The following is an 18,297-nucleotide window of genomic DNA, read 5'->3' on the forward strand; positions in this document are numbered from 1 at the left end:
GAGATAAAATGCTGATTGGCTGCTGCTCTCCACGTGATATGTATTATAACATAATTTACAGAGATATTCAAGGGGTTTCCGCAGGTTACATTTGCCTGAAGCTGTAATGCTGGTGATCACAGCCCACACCTGTGTCCTGATCTGTCCAACCCTTCACCACTAGAGGGCGTATGTGGGTGTTCTTAGTCTACACCCGTGTCCTGGTCTGTCCAATCCTTCACCACTAGAGGGCGTATGTGGGTGTTCTTAGTCTACACCCGTGTCCTGGTCTGTCCAATCCTTCACCACTAGAGGGCGTATGTGGGTGTTCTTAGTCTACACCCGTGTCCTGGTCTGTCCAATCCTTCACCACTAGAGGGCGTATGTGGGTGTTCTTAGTCTACACCCGTGTCCTGGTCTGTCCAACCCTTCACCACTAGAGGGCGTATGTGGGTGTTCTTAGTCTACACCCGTGTCCTGGTCTGTCCAACCCTTCACCACTAGAGGGCGTATGTGGGTGTTCTTAGTCTACACCCGTGTCCTGGTCTGTCCAATCCTTCACCACTAGAGGGCGTATGTGGGTGTTCTTAGTCTACAATCTCCCTTTTAGCTCACCACATTTATTTATTTTATTTTTATTTTACCTTTATTTAAGTAGGCAAGTCAGTTAAGAACAAATTCTTATTTTCAATGACGGCCTAGGAACAGTGGGTTAACTGCCTTGTTCAGGGGCAGAACGACAGATTTGTACCTTGTCACATAACAGCCAGGTCCTGGGTGTGTGAGGTTTAGTGAGGTGATACTGATCACTGCATGTGTATGTGTGTTGATATAACAGGACTCAGACAGATCCTCTCCCTTCCTGGATATTAACCTATGAAAAGGGGAGTATGATATTAGATGACCTGTGTTGCTTTTTGGACCAGTTCCTATTTACCGTAGCCATGGGAAAATGTGTCAAAACGGTCTGTTTTGACTAGCGTCTGAACTTTGACCTCCCTCCACAGGAATCTAAAAACAATCAACCCTCCCAGTCCGATTATTATCATGAACTGTCTCTATTGGTTAATAACATCAAACAACTGACTTTTGAGCTGAGCAGAATGAGTGTTAAGCACCTCCCAGGCGACATCTTGAGGAGGGGTTAGCTAGATGAACTTGTCAACTTTACCTGAGGAGGAAGGAGGAGGACGCTCTAGGGGCTCCTCACAGGAATCTTTGAACTCTCTCTCTGGTCTCTGATCTGCACCATCAGCTGGTGTCTCTCTGTTCAAACCATTTAAATAAGCACTCTACAATGAGAGAGATAGAGAGAGAGAGAGAGAGGGAGAGGGACAGAGAGAAACAGAGAGAGAGAGAGACAGAGCGAGAGAGATAGAGAGAGAGAGAGAGATTTTGGTTTTGTATTTGGTTTTACATATACTTAGGTATCAAAAGTAAATTTAATTGCTAAAATATACTTAAGTATCAACATTAAATGTATAAATAATTTCAGATTCCTTATATGAACCTATTTAATTAAAAAAGCGTTTCCAGTTATAAGGCTCTAAACATGTTACTGAATGACGTATCAAATCATTTCCAGTTATAAGTCTCTAAACATGTTACTGAATGACGTATCAAATCATTTCCAGCAAATATTGAAATAAAAAAGAGGGTCTCAATGAAAGATGTGCAGTGTCACATGTTTAGTGTAAATTGTCACATGACCAGAGCTGTTTACTTCCTGGTTGCACGATGAGAAGACGATGGCTGCATCAAAACTCCCAAACTAAATGTTAGTAAAGTATATTACTATAAAGATAGGACAAAGATCTTTGGCACACATCATCTTTAAGATGTCTAGTATTGATATATGCATTTGTAATTACTCAACTTTGTTCAGTGTGGTCACAGAATGAGTAAACATGTTGACGGCAACAATAGTGACCGGCGGGATTAACACAGTGCATCTAGGTATACACATACTTATACACGTACATAGTTATTGTTCTACCTAACTTTCTACTCTGTTCTTTCATTTAGTTTGAGTCAAGTTCTGGATATGTTGGATCTAGGTGACCGCCCAGACAAGGCGTGCAACATTGCAGTTCTCTCTCAAAATGAGAAAAATGCTGTCCTCAGTGATTGTGATAGCGATGGGTCAGATATGGACTATGAGGGGGAGACAGGCCATTGGCCAGCCAGACTGGTTGAATGTGTACGCTGAACCTATCACAAACAGATCATGACAGGAACAACCTTATCAGTGATGATGACCTACCTCCTCACCACCAAGTAACAATGTTGAAATACTTTGATGGTTGTTTTTGTTTGTTTTGTTTTTTCTCTCAGTATTCATATCGGTATTAAGGGTTTTTGATATGTAAAATAGTCACACTAGAATGTGACGAGGCATTCTAGAGGCAATGCTGGGGACTGTCAGTGACAGAGTTTTAAAAGCATTTTGATGACTGCATAGGAGAAATATGTTAATTCAGTGTACGTCACATTATCCCACCGGTCACAATTGTGACCGACCATAAAAACACACTTTTTCCACCTACTTTTCCATGAACATTTCCAAAAAAAATCATTGATTACTTCAACGGGTTGCTAATGACACATGATTTGGATATTTTCATGTCTGGGAAATATGTAGGGATTAAATGGGTTAAGCAAATCAGACGGCACCATTATTTTTATTTTTTTACGGATTGCAAGGGGGACACTCCAATACTCAGACATCATTTATAAACAAAGCATTTGTGTTAAGTGAGTCCGCCAAATCGGAGGCAGTAGGGATGTTCTCTTGCTAAGTGTGTGAATTGGACCATTTTCCTGTCCTGCAAAACATTCAAAATGTAACTAGTACTTTTGGTTGTCAGGGAAAATGTATGAAGTAAAAAGTACATTATTGTAGTGAAGTAAAAGTAAAAGTTGTAAAAAATATAAATAGTAAAGTAAAGTACAGATACCCCAAAAAACTACTTAAGTAGTACTTCAAAGTATTTTTTACTTAAAAGTAAGTACTTTACACCACTGACTCGGAGCTATATAGACCATGCTGTGATACCAAATCCACACCAGGGCTGAGAGACAGACAGTGTTGTAGCCAATGTTATACTGTATGACGAGAGGACCTGATTGAAAACACATGTGCTACACAATGCAGTAGGTGAGAGCCAACATTGTTCTTAGTTAAATTGTTGCCTCAAACGTTACGTCATCACTGGGTCTAGGAAATAACTTCAGTAGGTGTGTGAATTACCTCATGCTTCCATTCGTGACTCAAAGGATTATTGTCTCTCAACCAGACCTGGGTTCAAATATTATCTGAAATCTGTTAATTACTTTTATAGTTTTCTTTAGCCTTCCTGGAATGGCTTACATTTTTGGAACTATTCTATAGGTCCATTAAGCCTAGGATCAGATACATTATTAAATTATTTGAAATAGTATTTACACCCAGGTCCAGAAGAGAATCTCTGGTTCAGTCAGGTATGATATCTACAGTCCAGAAGAGTCTCTGGTTCAGTCAGGTATGATATCTACAGTCCAGAAGAGTCTCTGGTTCAGTCAGGTATGATATCTACAGTCCAGAAGAGTATCTCTGGTTCAGTCAGGTATGATATCTACAGTCCAGAAGAGAGTCTCTGGTTCAGTCAGGTATGATATCTACAGTCCAGAAGAGTCTCTGGTTCAGTCAGGTATGATATCTACAGTCCAGAAGAGTCTCTGGTTCAGTCAGGTATGATATCTACAGTCCAGAAGAGTCTCTGGTTCAGTCAGGTATGATATCTACAGTCCAGAAGAGTATCTCTGGTTCAGTCAGGTATGATATCTACAGTCCAGAAGAGTATCTCTGGTTCAGTCAGCTGTGGCCATGATGTTATGTTACAAACTGTCATTGTTTCTCTACAAATGTCAAGGACAGACTAAGTGTTTCTAACGGGGGGATTTTGAGAAGACAAACGGATACAAGAAGAATAATGTGCTACTAAGGACGTCCCTCTGACTCAACTGTGTCTGTGTCTTGTTAGATAGGACAGATTAAAAGTGTCCCTTTTCAGTTTGACAGCCCTCTGACTCAACTGTGCCTGTGTCTTGTTAGATAGGACAGATTAAAAGTGTCCCATTTCAGTTCGGGCAGCTGCGAAATCATTGCATGGCTCATGCAGAAATCTTCACGGAGAGAGAACAGCTGATTAGGCTTTTCTGGAATGACATGTACGTGAGCACATACCCTCCCACATTGTATATTACACGCTGAGTACCCCGAACAACTAAATTCACCCAAACTAGTCAAATTCACCACAACATCCCCTCTTGAAACAGGATAAGTGCTGAAGAGTATTGGTTAAATACAGCATGAAATAGGCAACTTCAGACCCTCCCTGGTTTCAATGAAGTCTAACGGTCCCTCCTCGTTTCACCAGACATGCCTGACGTCAGTGTTTGACCTTAAAGCCGAGGCTCCATGTCTGCCTCCCAGATGGCACCCTGTCCCCTATGTAGTGCACTACATTTCCATAGGGCTCTATAGGGAGTAGGGTGCCAGGCAAATACCCAAAGGGCTCCATAGGGAATAGTGGGCCATTTGGGAGGCAGACCATTTGTCTGGAATTTTTATGCCCTGTGAGTTTTACTCTGTTTTCCACCAGAACTGTTTTACAAGGGGACCTGGCAACATGGATGGGGGGGGGGGGGGGGTACCAAGCAACGGAGGGTACTGGGAGATTACTTTTTCCAACCAGTGTGTGTATCCAACCATGTGTGTGTAAGTGGGGGTGTGTGTGTGTGTGAGATTTCTTTCTTCAACAGAAGTCTTACATGTAATCATTAAAGAATTAGGCTGCATCTGCAGGCGTGCGTGCTTTGTCATGTTGCCGTGGTAACGTTTTTGTGGAGTGTTTGTGAGTTTGTGGGTCCCGTGAGGGGGTGAAGAGAGAGGGGTGGATCGCTCTCGAGGGAGTGTGTGTGCAAATGCGCGTGTGTGAGCGTGGGTGTGTGTGTGTGTGCGTGCGTGCGTGTGTGTGTGTGTGCATGTGTGTGCGTGTGTGTGTGCATGTTTCAGTGGAAGGGAGTGTTTTGGGCATTACTCTTCTCCCTATCTGGACGGAGAAACACAGAAGAAGAGAAAGGAGGCAGACAGAGGAGGATGAAGGGGAACATGAGGAGGATGAAGGGTATCATGAGGAGGATGAAGGGTAACATGAGGAGGATGAAGGGTAACATGAGGAGGAGGAAGGGTAAAATGAGGAGGATGAAGGAACATGAGGAGGATGAAGGGGAACATGAGGAGGATGAAGGGTATCATGAGGAGGATGAAGGGTATCATGAGGAGGATGAAGGGTAACATGAGGAGGAGGAAGGGTAAAATGAGGAGGATGAAGAAACATGTGGAGGATGAAGGGGAACATGAGGAGGATGAAGGGTAACATGAGGAGGATGAAGGGGAACATGAGGAGGATGAAGGGGAACATGAGGAGGATGTAGGGTAACATGAGGAGGATGTAGGGTAACATGAGGAGGATGAAGGGTAACATGAGGAGGAGGAAGGGTATCATGAGGAGGATGAAGGGTAACATGAGCAGGATGAAGGGTAACATGAGGAGGATGAAGGGGAACATGAGGAGGATGAAGGGTAACATGAGGAGGATGAAGGGTAACATGAGGAGGTTGAAAGGGAACATGAGGAGGATGAAGGGTAACATGAGGAGGATGAAGGGTAACATGAGGAGGATAAAGGGTAACATGAGGAGGATAAAGGGTAACATGAGGAGGATGAAGGGGAACATGAGGAGGATGAAGGGGAACATGAGGAGGATGAAGGGTAACATGAGGAGGAGGAAGGGTAACATGAGGAGGATGAAGGGCAACATGAGGAGGATGAAGGGTAACATGAGGAGGATGAAGGGGAACATGAGGAGGATGAAGGGGAACATGAGGAGGATGAAGGGGAACATGAGGAAGATGAAGGGGAACATGAGGATGAAGGGTAACATGAGGAGGACGAAGGGGAACATGAGGAGGATGAAGGGGTACATGAGGAGGACGAAGTGGAACATGAGGAGGATGAAGGAAACGTGAGGAGGATGAAGGGGAACATGAGGAGGATGAAGGGGAACATGAGGAGGATGAAGGGAAACATGAGGAGGATGAAGGGTAACATGAGGAGGATGAAGGGGAACATGAGGAGGATAAAGGGGAACATGAGGAGGATGAAGGGGAACATGAGGAGGATGAAGGGTAACATGAGGAGGACGAAGGGGAACATGAGGAGGATGAAGGTAACATGAGGAGGATGAAGGGGAACATGAGGAGGATGAAGGGGAACATGAGGAGGACGAAGGGGAACATGAGGAGGATGAAGGTAACATGAGGAGGATGAAGGGGAACATGAGGAGGATGAAGGTAACATGAGGAGGAGGAAGGGTAACAAGAGGAGGATGAAGGGGAACATGAGGAGGATGAAGGTAACATGAGGAGGATGAAGGGTAACATGAGGAGGATGAAGGGGAACATGAGGAGGATGAAGGGTAACATGAGGAGGATGAAGGGTAACATGAGGAGGATGAAGGGTAACATGAGGAGGATGAATGGTAACATGAGGAGGATGAAGGGTAACATGAGGAGGATGAAGGGGAACATGAGGAGGATGAGGGGTAACATGAGGAGGATGAAGGGGAACATGAGGAGGATGAAGTGGAACATGAGGAGGATGAAGGGGAACATGAGGAGGATGAGGGGTAACATGAGGAGGATGAAGGGGAACATGAGGAGGATGAAGTGGAACATGAGGAGGATGAAGGGGAACATGAGGAGGATGAAGGGGAATATGAGGAGGATGAAGGGGAACATGAGGAGGATGAAGGGTAACATGAGGAGGACGAAGGGGAACATGAGGAGGATGAAGGTAACATGAGGAGGATGAAGGGGCACATGAGGAGGATGAAGGGTAACATGAGGAGGATGAAGGGGAACATGAGGAGGATGAAGGGGAACATGAGGAGGATGAAGGGGAACATGAGGTGGATGAAGGGTAACATGAGGAGGACGAAGGGTAACAAGAGGAGGACGAAGGGGAACATGAGTAGGACGAAGGGGAACATGAGGAGGATGAAGGGTAACATGAGGAGGAGGAAGGGTATCATGAGGAGGATGAAGGGTAACATGAGCAGGATGAAGGGTAACATGAGGAGGATGAAGGGTAACATGAGGAGGATGAAGGGTAACATGAGGAGGATGAAGGGTAACATGAGGAGGATGAAAGGGAACATGAGGAGAATGAAGGGTAACATGAGGAGGATGAAGGGTAACATGAGGAGGATAAAGGGTAACATGAGGAGGATGAAGGGTAACATGAGGAGGATGAAGGGTAACATGAGGAGGATGAAGGGTAACATGAGGAGGATGAAAGGGAACATGAGGAGAATGAAGGGTAACATGAGGAGGATGAAGGGTAACATGAGGAGGATAAAGGGTAACATGAGGAGGATAAAGGGTAACATGAGGAGGATGAAGGGGAACATGAGGAGGATGAAGGGGAACATGAGGAGGATGAAGGGTAACATGAGGAGGAGGAAGGGTAACATGAGGAGGATGAAGGGTAACATGAGGAGGATGAAGGGTAACATGAGGAGGATGAAGGGGAACATGAGGAGGATGAAGGGGAACATGAGGAGGATGAAGGGGAACATGAGGATGAAGGGTAACATGAGGAGGACGAAGGGGAACATGAGGAGGATGAAGGGGTACATGAGGAGGACGAAGGGAAACATGAGGAGGATGAAGGAAACGTGAGGAGGATGAAGGGGAACATGAGGAGGATGAAGGGGAACATGAGGAGGATGAAGGGTAACATGAGGAGGATGAAGGGGAACATGAGGAGGATGAAGTGGAACATGAGGAGGATGAAGTGGAACATGAGGAGGATGAAGGGGAACATGAGGAGGATGAAGGGGAACATGAGGAGGATGAAGGGGAACATGAGGAGGATGAAGGGGAACATGAGGAGGATGAAGGTAACATGAGGAGGAGGAAGGGTAACAAGAGGAGGATGAAGGGGAACATGAGGAGGATGAAGGTAACATGAGGAGGATGAAGGGTAACATGAGGAGGATGAAGGGGAACATGAGGAGGATGAAGGGGAACATGAGGAGGATGAAGGGTAACATGAGGAGGACGAAGGGGAACATGAGGAGGATGAAGGTAACATGAGGAGGATGAAGGGGAACATGAGGAGGATGAAGGGGAACATGAGGAGGACGAAGGGGAACATGAGGAGGATGAAGGTAACATGAGGAGGATGAAGGGGAACATGAGGAGGATGAAGGTAACATGAGGAGGAGGAAGGGTAACAAGAGGAGGATGAAGGGGAACATGAGGAGGATGAAGGTAACATGAGGAGGATGAAGGGTAACATGAGGAGGATGAAGGGGAACATGAGGAGGATGAAGGGTAACATGAGGAGGATGAAGGGTAACATGAGGAGGATGAAGGGTAACATGAGGAGGATGAATAGTAACATGAGGAGGATGAAGGGTAACATGAGGGGGATGAAGGGGAACATGAGGAGGATGAAGGGTAACATGAGGAGGATGAAGGGTAACAAGAGGAGGATGAATAGTAACATGAGGAGGATGAAGGGTAACATGAGGAGGATGAAGGGGAACATGAGGAGGATGAAGGGGAACATGAGGATGAAGGGTAACATGAGGAGGACGAAGGGGAACATGAGGAGGATGAAGGGGTACATGAGGAGGACGAAGGGAAACATGAGGAGGATGAAGGAAACGTGAGGAGGATGAAGGGGAACATGAGGAGGATGAAGGGGAACATGAGGAGGATGAAGGGTAACATGAGGAGGATGAAGGGGAACATGAGGAGGATGAAGTGGAACATGAGGAGGATGAAGTGGAACATGAGGAGGATGAAGGGGAACATGAGGAGGATGAAGGGGAACATGAGGAGGATGAAGGGGAACATGAGGAGGATGAAGGGTAACATGAGGAGGATGAAGGGGAACATGAGGAGGATAAAGGGGAACATGAGGAGGATAAAGGGGAACATGAGGAGGATGAAGGGGAACATGAGGAGGATGAAGGGTAACATGAGGAGGACGAAGGGGAACATGAGGAGGATGAAGGTAACATGAGGAGGATGAAGGGGAACATGAGGAGGATGAAGGGGAACATGAGGAGGACGAAGGGGAACATGAGGAGGATGAAGGTAACATGAGGAGGATGAAGGGGAACATGAGGAGGATGAAGGTAACATGAGGAGGAGGAAGGGTAACAAGAGGAGGATGAAGGGGAACATGAGGAGGATGAAGGTAACATGAGGAGGATGAAGGGTAACATGAGGAGGATGAAGGGGAACATGAGGAGGATGAAGGGTAACATGAGGAGGATGAAGGGTAACATGAGGAGGATGAAGGGTAACATGAGGAGGATGAATAGTAACATGAGGAGGATGAAGGGTAACATGAGGAGGATGAAGGGAAACATGAGGAGGATGAAGGGTAACATGAGGAGGATGAAGGGTAACAAGAGGAGGATGAAGGGGAACATGAGGAGGATGAAGGGTAACATGAGGAGGATGAAGTGGAACATGAGGAGGATGAAGTGGAACATGAGGAGGATGAAGGGGAACATGAGGAGGATGAAGGGGAATATGAGGAGGATGAAGGGGAACATGAGGAGGATGAAGGGTAACATGAGGAGGACGAAGGGGAACATGAGGAGGATGAAGGGTAACATGAGGAGGATGAAGGGTAACATGAGGAGGACGAAGGGGAACATGAGGAGGACGAAGGGGAACATGAGGAGGATGAAGGGTAACATGAGGAGGATGAAGGGTAACATGAGGAGGATGAAGGGTAACATGAGGAGGATGAAGGGTAACATGAGGAGGATGAAGGGGAACATGAGGAGGAGGAAGGGTAACATGAGGAGGATGAAGGGTAACATGAGGAGGATGAAGGGTAACATGAGGAGGATGAAGGGGAACATGAGGAGGATAAAGGGGAACATGAGGAGGATAAAGGGGAACATGAGGAGGATAAAGTGAACATGAGGAGGATGAAGGGGAACATGAGGAGGATGAAGGGTAACATGAGGAGGACGAAGGGGAACATGAGGAGGATGAAGGTAACATGAGGAGGATGAAGGGGAACATGAGGAGGATGAAGGTAACATGAGGAGGATGAAGGGTAACATGAGGAGGATGAATGGTAACATGAGGAGGATGAAGGGGATCAAGAGGAGGATGAAGGGGAACATGAGGAGGATGAAGGGGAACATGAGGAGGATGAAGGGGAACATGAGGAGGATGAAGGGTAACATGAGGAGGACGAAGGGTAACATGAGGAGGACGAAGGGGAACATGAGGAGGACGAAGGGGAACATGAGGAGGACGAAGGGTAACATGAGGAGGATGAAGGGTAACATGAGGAAGATGAAGGGTAACATGAGGAGGATGAAGGGGAACATGAGGAGGATGAAGGTAACATGAGAAGGATGAAGGGTAACATGAGGAGGATGAAGGGTAACATGAGGAGGATGAAGGGTAACATGAGGAGGATGAAGGGTAACATGAGGAGGATGAAGGGTAACATGAGGAGGATGAAGGGGAACATGAGGAGGATGAAGGGGAACATGAGGAGGATGAAGGGGAACATGAGGAGGATGAAGGGTAACATGAGGAGGACGAAGGGGAACATGAGGAGGATGAAGGTAACATGAGGAGGATGAAGGGGACATGAGGAGGACGAAGGGAAACATGAGGAGGATGAAGGGAAACATGAGGAGGATGAAGGGGAACATGAGGAGGATGAAGGGGAACATGAGGAGGATGAAGGGTAACATGAGGAGGATGAAGGGGAACATGAGGAGGATGAAGGGGAACATGAGGAGGATGAAGGGTAACATGAGGAGGATGAAGGGAAACATGAGGAGGATGAAGGGTAACATGAGGAGGATGAAGGGGAACATGAGGAGGATGAAGGGGAACATGAGGAGGAGGAAGGGTAACATGAGGAGGATGAAGGGTAACATGAGGAGGATGAAGGGTAACATGAGGAGGATGAAGGGGAACATGAGGAGGATAAAGGGGAACATGAGGAGGATAAAGGGGAACATGAGGAGGATAAAGGGAACATGAGGAGGATGAAGGGGAACATGAGGAGGATGAAGGGTAACATGAGGAGGACGAAGGGGAACATGAGGAGGATGAAGGTAACATGAGGAGGATGAAGGGGAACATGAGGAGGATGAAGGGGAACATGAGGAGGACGAAGGGGAACATGAGGAGGATGAAGGTAACATGAGGAGGATGAAGGGGAACATGAGGAGGATGAAGGTAACATGAGGAGGAGGAAGGGTAACAAGAGGAGGATGAAGGGGAACATGAGGAGGATGAAGGTAACATGAGGAGGATGAAGGGTAACATGAGGAGGATGAAGGGGAACATGAGGAGGATGAAGGGTAACATGAGGAGGATGAAGGGTAACATGAGGAGGATGAAGGGTAACATGAGGAGGATGAATAGTAACATGAGGAGGATGAAGGGTAACATGAGGAGGATGAAGGGGAACATGAGGAGGATGAAGGGTAACATGAGGAGGATGAAGGGTAACAAGAGGAGGATGAAGGGGAACATGAGGAGGATGAAGGGTAACATGAGGAGGATGAAGTGGAACATGAGGAGGATGAAGTGGAACATGAGGAGGATGAAGGGGAACATGAGGAGGATGAAGGGGAATATGAGGAGGATGAAGGGGAACATGAGGAGGATGAAGGGTAACATGAGGAGGACGAAGGGGAACATGAGGAGGATGAAGGGTAACATGAGGAGGATGAAGGGTAACATGAGGAGGACGAAGGGGAACATGAGGAGGACGAAGGGGAACATGAGGAGGATGAAGGGTAACATGAGGAGGATGAAGGGTAACATGAGGAGGATGAAGGGTAACATGAGGAGGATGAAGGGTAACATGAGGAGGATGAAGGGGAACATGAGGAGGAGGAAGGGTAACATGAGGAGGATGAAGGGTAACATGAGGAGGATGAAGGGTAACATGAGGAGGATGAAGGGGAACATGAGGAGGATAAAGGGGAACATGAGGAGGATAAAGGGGAACATGAGGAGGATAAAGTGAACATGAGGAGGATGAAGGGGAACATGAGGAGGATGAAGGGTAACATGAGGAGGACGAAGGGGAACATGAGGAGGATGAAGGTAACATGAGGAGGATGAAGGGGAACATGAGGAGGATGAAGGTAACATGAGGAGGATGAAGGGTAACATGAGGAGGATGAATGGTAACATGAGGAGGATGAAGGGGATCAAGAGGAGGATGAAGGGGAACATGAGGAGGATGAAGGGGAACATGAGGAGGATGAAGGGGAACATGAGGAGGATGAAGGGTAACATGAGGAGGACGAAGGGTAACATGAGGAGGACGAAGGGGAACATGAGGAGGACGAAGGGGAACATGAGGAGGACGAAGGGTAACATGAGGAGGATGAAGGGTAACATGAGGAAGATGAAGGGTAACATGAGGAGGATGAAGGGGAACATGAGGAGGATGAAGGTAACATGAGAAGGATGAAGGGTAACATGAGGATGATGAAGGGTAACATGAGGAGGATGAAGGGTAACATGAGGAGGATGAAGGGGAACATGAGGAGGATGAAGGGTAACATGAGGAGGATGAAGTGGAACATGAGGAGGATGAAGTGGAACATGAGGAGGATGAAGGGGAACATGAGGAGGATGAAGGGGAATATGAGGAGGATGAAGGGGAACATGAGGAGGATGAAGGGTAACATGAGGAGGACGAAGGGGAACATGAGGAGGATGAAGGTAACATGAGGAGGATGAAGGGGCACATGAGGAGGATGAAGGGTAACATGAGGAGGATGAAGGGGAACATGAGGAGGATGAAGGGGAACATGAGGAGGATGAAGGGGAACATGAGGTGGATGAAGGGTAACATGAGGAGGACGAAGGGTAACAAGAGGAGGACGAAGGGGAACATGAGGAGGACGAAGGGGAACATGAGGAGGATGAAGGGTAACATGAGGAGGATGAAGGGTAACATGAGGAGGATGAAGGGTAACATGAGGAGGATGAAGGGTAACATGAGGAGGATGAAGGGGAACATGAGGAGGAGGAAGGGTAACATGAGGAGGATGAAGGGTAACATGAGGAGGATGAAGGGTAACATGAGGAGGATGAAGGGGAACATGAGGAGGATAAAGGGGAACATGAGGAGGATAAAGGGGAACATGAGGAGGATAAAGTGAACATGAGGAGGATGAAGGGGAACATGAGGAGGATGAAGGGTAACATGAGGAGGACGAAGGGGAACATGAGGAGGATGAAGGTAACATGAGGAGGATGAAGGGGAACATGAGGAGGATGAAGGTAACATGAGGAGGATGAATGGTAACATGAGGAGGATGAATGGTAACATGAGGAGGATGAAGGGGATCAAGAGGAGGATGAAGGGGAACATGAGGAGGATGAAGGGGAACATGAGGAGGATGAAGGGGAACATGAGGAGGATGAAGGGTAACATGAGGAGGACGAAGGGTAACATGAGGAGGACGAAGGGGAACATGAGGAGGACGAAGGGGAACATGAGGAGGACGAAGGGTAACATGAGGAGGATGAAGGGTAACATGAGGAGGATGAAGGGTAACATGAGGAGGATGAAGGGGAACATGAGGAGGATGAAGGTAACATGAGAAGGATGAAGGGTAACATGAGGAGGATGAAGGGTAACATGAGGAGGATGAAGGGTAACATGAGGAAGATGAAGGTAACATGAGAAGGATGAAGGGTAACATGAGGAGGATGAAGTGTAACATGAGGAGGATGAAGGGGAAAATGAGGAAGATGAAGGGGAACATGAGGAGGATGAAGGGGAACATGAGGAGGATGAAGGGGAACATGAGAAGGATGAAGGGGAATATGAGGAGGATGAAGGGGAACATGAGGAGGATGAAGGGTAACATGAGGAGGATGAAGGGTAACATGAGGAGGATGAAGGTAACATGAGAAGGATGAAGGGTAACATGAGGAGGATGAAGTGTAACATGAGGAGGATGAAGGGGAAAATGAGGAAGATGAAGGGGAACATGAGGAGGATGAAGGGGAACATGAGGAGGATGAAGGGGAACATGAGAAGGATGAAGGGGAATATGAGGAGGATGAAGGGGAACATGAGGAGGATGAAGGGTAACATGAGGAGGATGAAGGGTAACATGAGGAGGATGAAGGGTAACATGAGGAGGATGAAGGTAACATGAGAAGGATGAAGGGTAACATGAGGAGGATGAAGGGTAACATGAGGAGGATGAAGGGGAACATGAGGAGGAGGAAGGGTAACATGAGGAGGATGAAGGGTAACATGAGGAGGATGAAGGGTAACATGAGGAGGATGAAGGGGAACATGAGGAGGATGAAGGGGAACATGAGGAGGATGAAGGGGAACATGAGAAGGATGAAGGGGAATATGAGGAGGATGAAGGGGAACATGAGGAGGATGAAGGGTAACATGAGGAGGACGAAGGGGAACATGAGGAGGATGAAGGTAACATGAGGAGGATGAAGGGGAACATGAGGAGGATGAAGGGTAACATGAGGAGGATGAAGGGGAACATGAGGAGGATGAAGGGGAACATGAGGAGGATGAAGGGGAACATGAGGAGGATGAAAGGTAACATGAGGAGGACGAAGGGTAACAAGAGGAGGACGAAGGGGAACATGAGGAGGATGAAGGGGAACATGAGGAGGATGAAGGGTAACATGAGGAGGATGAAGGGTAACATGAGGAGGATGAAGGGTAACATGAGGAGGATGAAGGGGAACATGAGGAGGACGAAGGGGAACATGAGGAGGATGAAGGGTAACATGAGGAGGATGAAGGGTAACATGAGGAGGATGAAGGTAACATGAGAAGGATGAAGGGTAACATGAGGAGGATGAAGGGTAACATGAGGAGGATGAAGGGTAACATGAGGAGGATGAAGGGTAACATGAGGAGGATGAAGGGTAACATGAGGAGGATGAAGGGTAACATGAGGAGGATGAAGGGGAACATGAGGAGGACGAAGGGGAACATGAGGAGGATGAAGTGTAACATGAGGAGGATGAAGGGTAACATGAGGAGGATGAAGGTAACATGAGAAGGATGAAGGGTAACATGAGGAGGATGAAGGGTAACATGAGGAGGATGAAGGGGAACATGAGGAGGAGGAAGGGTAACATGAGGAGGATGAAGGGTAACATGAGGAGGATGAAGGGTAACATGAGGAGGATGAAGGGGAACATGAGGAGGATGAAGGGGAACATGAGGAGGATAAAGGGGAACATGAGGAGGATGAAGGGGAACATGAGGAGGATGAAGTGTAACATGAGGAGGACGAAGGGGAACATGAGGAGGATGAAGATAACATGAGGAGGATGAAGGGGAACATGAGGAGGATGAAGGTAACATGAGGAGGATGAAGGGTAACATGAGGAGGATGAAGGGGAACATGAGGAGGATGAAGGGTAACATGAGGAGGATGAAGGGGAACATGAGGAGGATGAAGGGTAATATGAGGAGGATGAATGGTAACATGAGGAGGATGAAGGGGAACATGAGGAGGATGAAGGGGAACATGAGGAGGATGAAGGGGAACATGAGGAGGATGAAGGGGAACATGAGGAGGATGAAGGGTAACATGAGGAGGACGAAGGGTAACATGAGGAGGACGAAGGGGAACATGAGGAGGACGAAGGGTAACACGAGGAGGATGAAGGGTAACATGAGGAGGATGAAGGGTAACATGAGGAGGATGAAGGTAACATGAGAAGAATGAAGGGTAACATGAGGAGGATGAAGGGTAACATGAGGAGGATGAAGGGGAACATGAGGAGGAGGAAGGGTAACATGAGGAGGATGAAGGGTAACTCTCTTTGTCCCCCACAGCTCTCTCTTTAGAGCTCTCTCTTTAGAGCTCTCTCTTTGTCCCCCACAGTTCTCTCTTTAGAGTTCTCCCTTTGTCCCCCACAGGTCTCTCTTTGTCCCCCACAGTTCTCTCTTTGTCCCCCACAGTTCTCTCTTTGTCCCCCACAGTTCTCTCTTTAGAGTTCCTTCTTTGGCCCCCACGGTTCTCTCTTTAGAGGTCTCTCTTTGTCCCCCACAGTTCTCTCTTTGTCCCCCATAGTTCTCTCTTTAGAGCTCTCTCTTTGTCCCCCACAGTTCTCCCTTTGTCCCCCATAGTTCTCTCTTTAGAGCTCTCTCTTTAGAGCTCTCTCTTTGTCCCCCACAGTTCTCTCTTTAGAGCTCTCTCTTTGTCCCCCACAGCTCTCTCTTTGTCCCCCACAGCTCTCTCTTTGTCCCCCACAATTCTCTCTTTAGAGCTCTCTCTTTGTCCCCCACAGTTCTCTCTTTAGAGCTCTCACTCTGTCCCCCACAGCTCTCTCGTTAGAGCTCTCTCTTTGTCCCCCACAGTTCTCTCTTTAGAGCTCTCTCTTTGTCCCCCACAGCTCTCTTTTTAGAGCTCTCCCTTTGTCCCCTACAGCTCTCTTTTTGTCCCCCACAGCTCTCTCTTTGTCCCCCACAGTTCTCTCTTTAGAGCTCTCTCTTTGTCCCCAACAGCTCTCTCTTTGTCCCCCACAGCTCCCTCTTTAGAGCTCTCTCTTTGTCCCCCACAGCTCTCTCTTTAGAGCTCTCTCTTCGTCCCCCACAGCTCTCTCGTGTGTGTGACTGTGTGCGTGTGCGTGTGTATGTGTGTGTGTGTGTGTGTGTGTGTGTGTGTGTGTGTGTGTGTGTGTGTGTGTGTGTGTGTGTGTGTGTGTGTGTGTGTGTGTGTGTGTGTGTGTGTGTGTGTGTGTGTGTGTAACTTGTTCTCCAATGGTTCAGTCTTTCCCTTCTGTTCCTTTGTGGAGTTTGCCTTCCCTGTCCAACTCTCCCTGTGTGTGATGCCAAGAAAAGTGAGAAGTGTGCGTGTGTGTGTGTGTGTGCGTGTGTGTGTGTGTGTGTGTGTGCGTGTGTGTGTGTGTGTGCGTGTGCGTGCGTGCGTACATGCGTGCGTGTGTGTGTGTTGTCTGGTTGGGTTTTGGTCTGCTGCTCAGCTGTTTGGCTGATTAGTTAGTAGGCCTCTACTCAACACCATTTGGTTCAGAGACAATAGGACCTTTGTTTGGTTCAAACATGTTGTTATTGTCGATCTCTTACGATATAACATTATAATTTTAGAGGCAGAGGGTCGGCGCTACCCACTGGAACAAGATATATCATTAATATCACATGGAGAATCTCAACCATCTGTTCCAGCAACAATACGTTGAACATGGGGTTCACAAGTTAAAAACAAAAAACCTAGAGTCAGTCGACGCACCGGTGCGTCAATCTAAATGACAGAACAAAACAATCCCCATCAAAAGTCCATCCGTTTCAGCTAGAGGTATCAGTTCTGCTGTGTCTCAATCCACCGCACCCGCCAGTGTCACACTTCCGCATCTGCGGGTGAAAGGTGAAAGGTGACAGGTGACAGGTGACAGGTGACAGAGGTAAAGCGGTGTTTGGTCAGACCGTGAGACATCAACAACAAAGAAATCTGTCTTCTCAGGTAAACGTCTATAGCGTCCGAATGGCCTAAAAACGATTGAAGTAACACATATGGAATCATGTCCAAACTTTTGACAGGTACTGAATATATCCCCTAGACTTAGGGAAGACATTTGTAAACCTGGTTCCTTATGATTTATTTTTTGACTGTCCATTTTGACATTTATGTGTTATTCGATATGTTTCTATGGGCTATAGTACCAAAGGCCAAAAACAATATATATATATTTTTTTTTACCTAAAGGGTTCTTAATTCCAAATCAAATAGCTGGATGATCCATAGTTTGACCATCTTAAAACAATTCCATACGTCAGCACCCCCCACCAACATCTAAAACTCTGAAGAATCAATGCAAGTGGTCAAACTAGATATCGTCTTCTATATGGATGATAACCAGACTGGATGATAACCAGACTGGATGATTAACAGACTTAGTCAGTCTCAGTATCACTGTCTATATGGATGATAACCAGACTGGATGATAACCAGACTTAGTCAGTCTCAGTATCACTGTCTATATGGACGATAACCAGACTGGACGATAACCAGACTGGACGATAACCAGACTGGACGATAACCAGACTGGACGATAACCAGACTTAGTCAGTCTCAGTATCACTGTTTATATGGATGACAGCTACTGTACACTTGAACAATACTAATTCTAAGTCGTTAAACCGTAACGACTGTCTGTAGAGTAGCTTCC

General features: G+C 47.0%; 1 long non-coding RNA gene across 1 annotated transcript; it reads left to right on the top strand.

Annotated features, from left to right (window-relative positions):
- The first annotated feature begins 1,696 nt into the window (after nt 1-1,696).
- LOC139575189 (uncharacterized) lies at nt 1,697-2,641 on the top strand. The gene is made up of 2 exons (XR_011674900.1): nt 1,697-1,756; nt 2,005-2,641. It is a non-coding gene; the product is annotated as an uncharacterized lncRNA (long non-coding RNA).
- Nucleotides 2,642-18,297: the final 15,656 nt, after the last annotated feature.

The sequence above is a fragment of the Salvelinus alpinus genome, chromosome 5 (genome assembly GCF_045679555.1).
Source record: "Salvelinus alpinus chromosome 5, SLU_Salpinus.1, whole genome shotgun sequence".
NCBI lineage: Eukaryota > Metazoa > Chordata > Actinopteri > Salmoniformes > Salmonidae > Salvelinus > Salvelinus alpinus.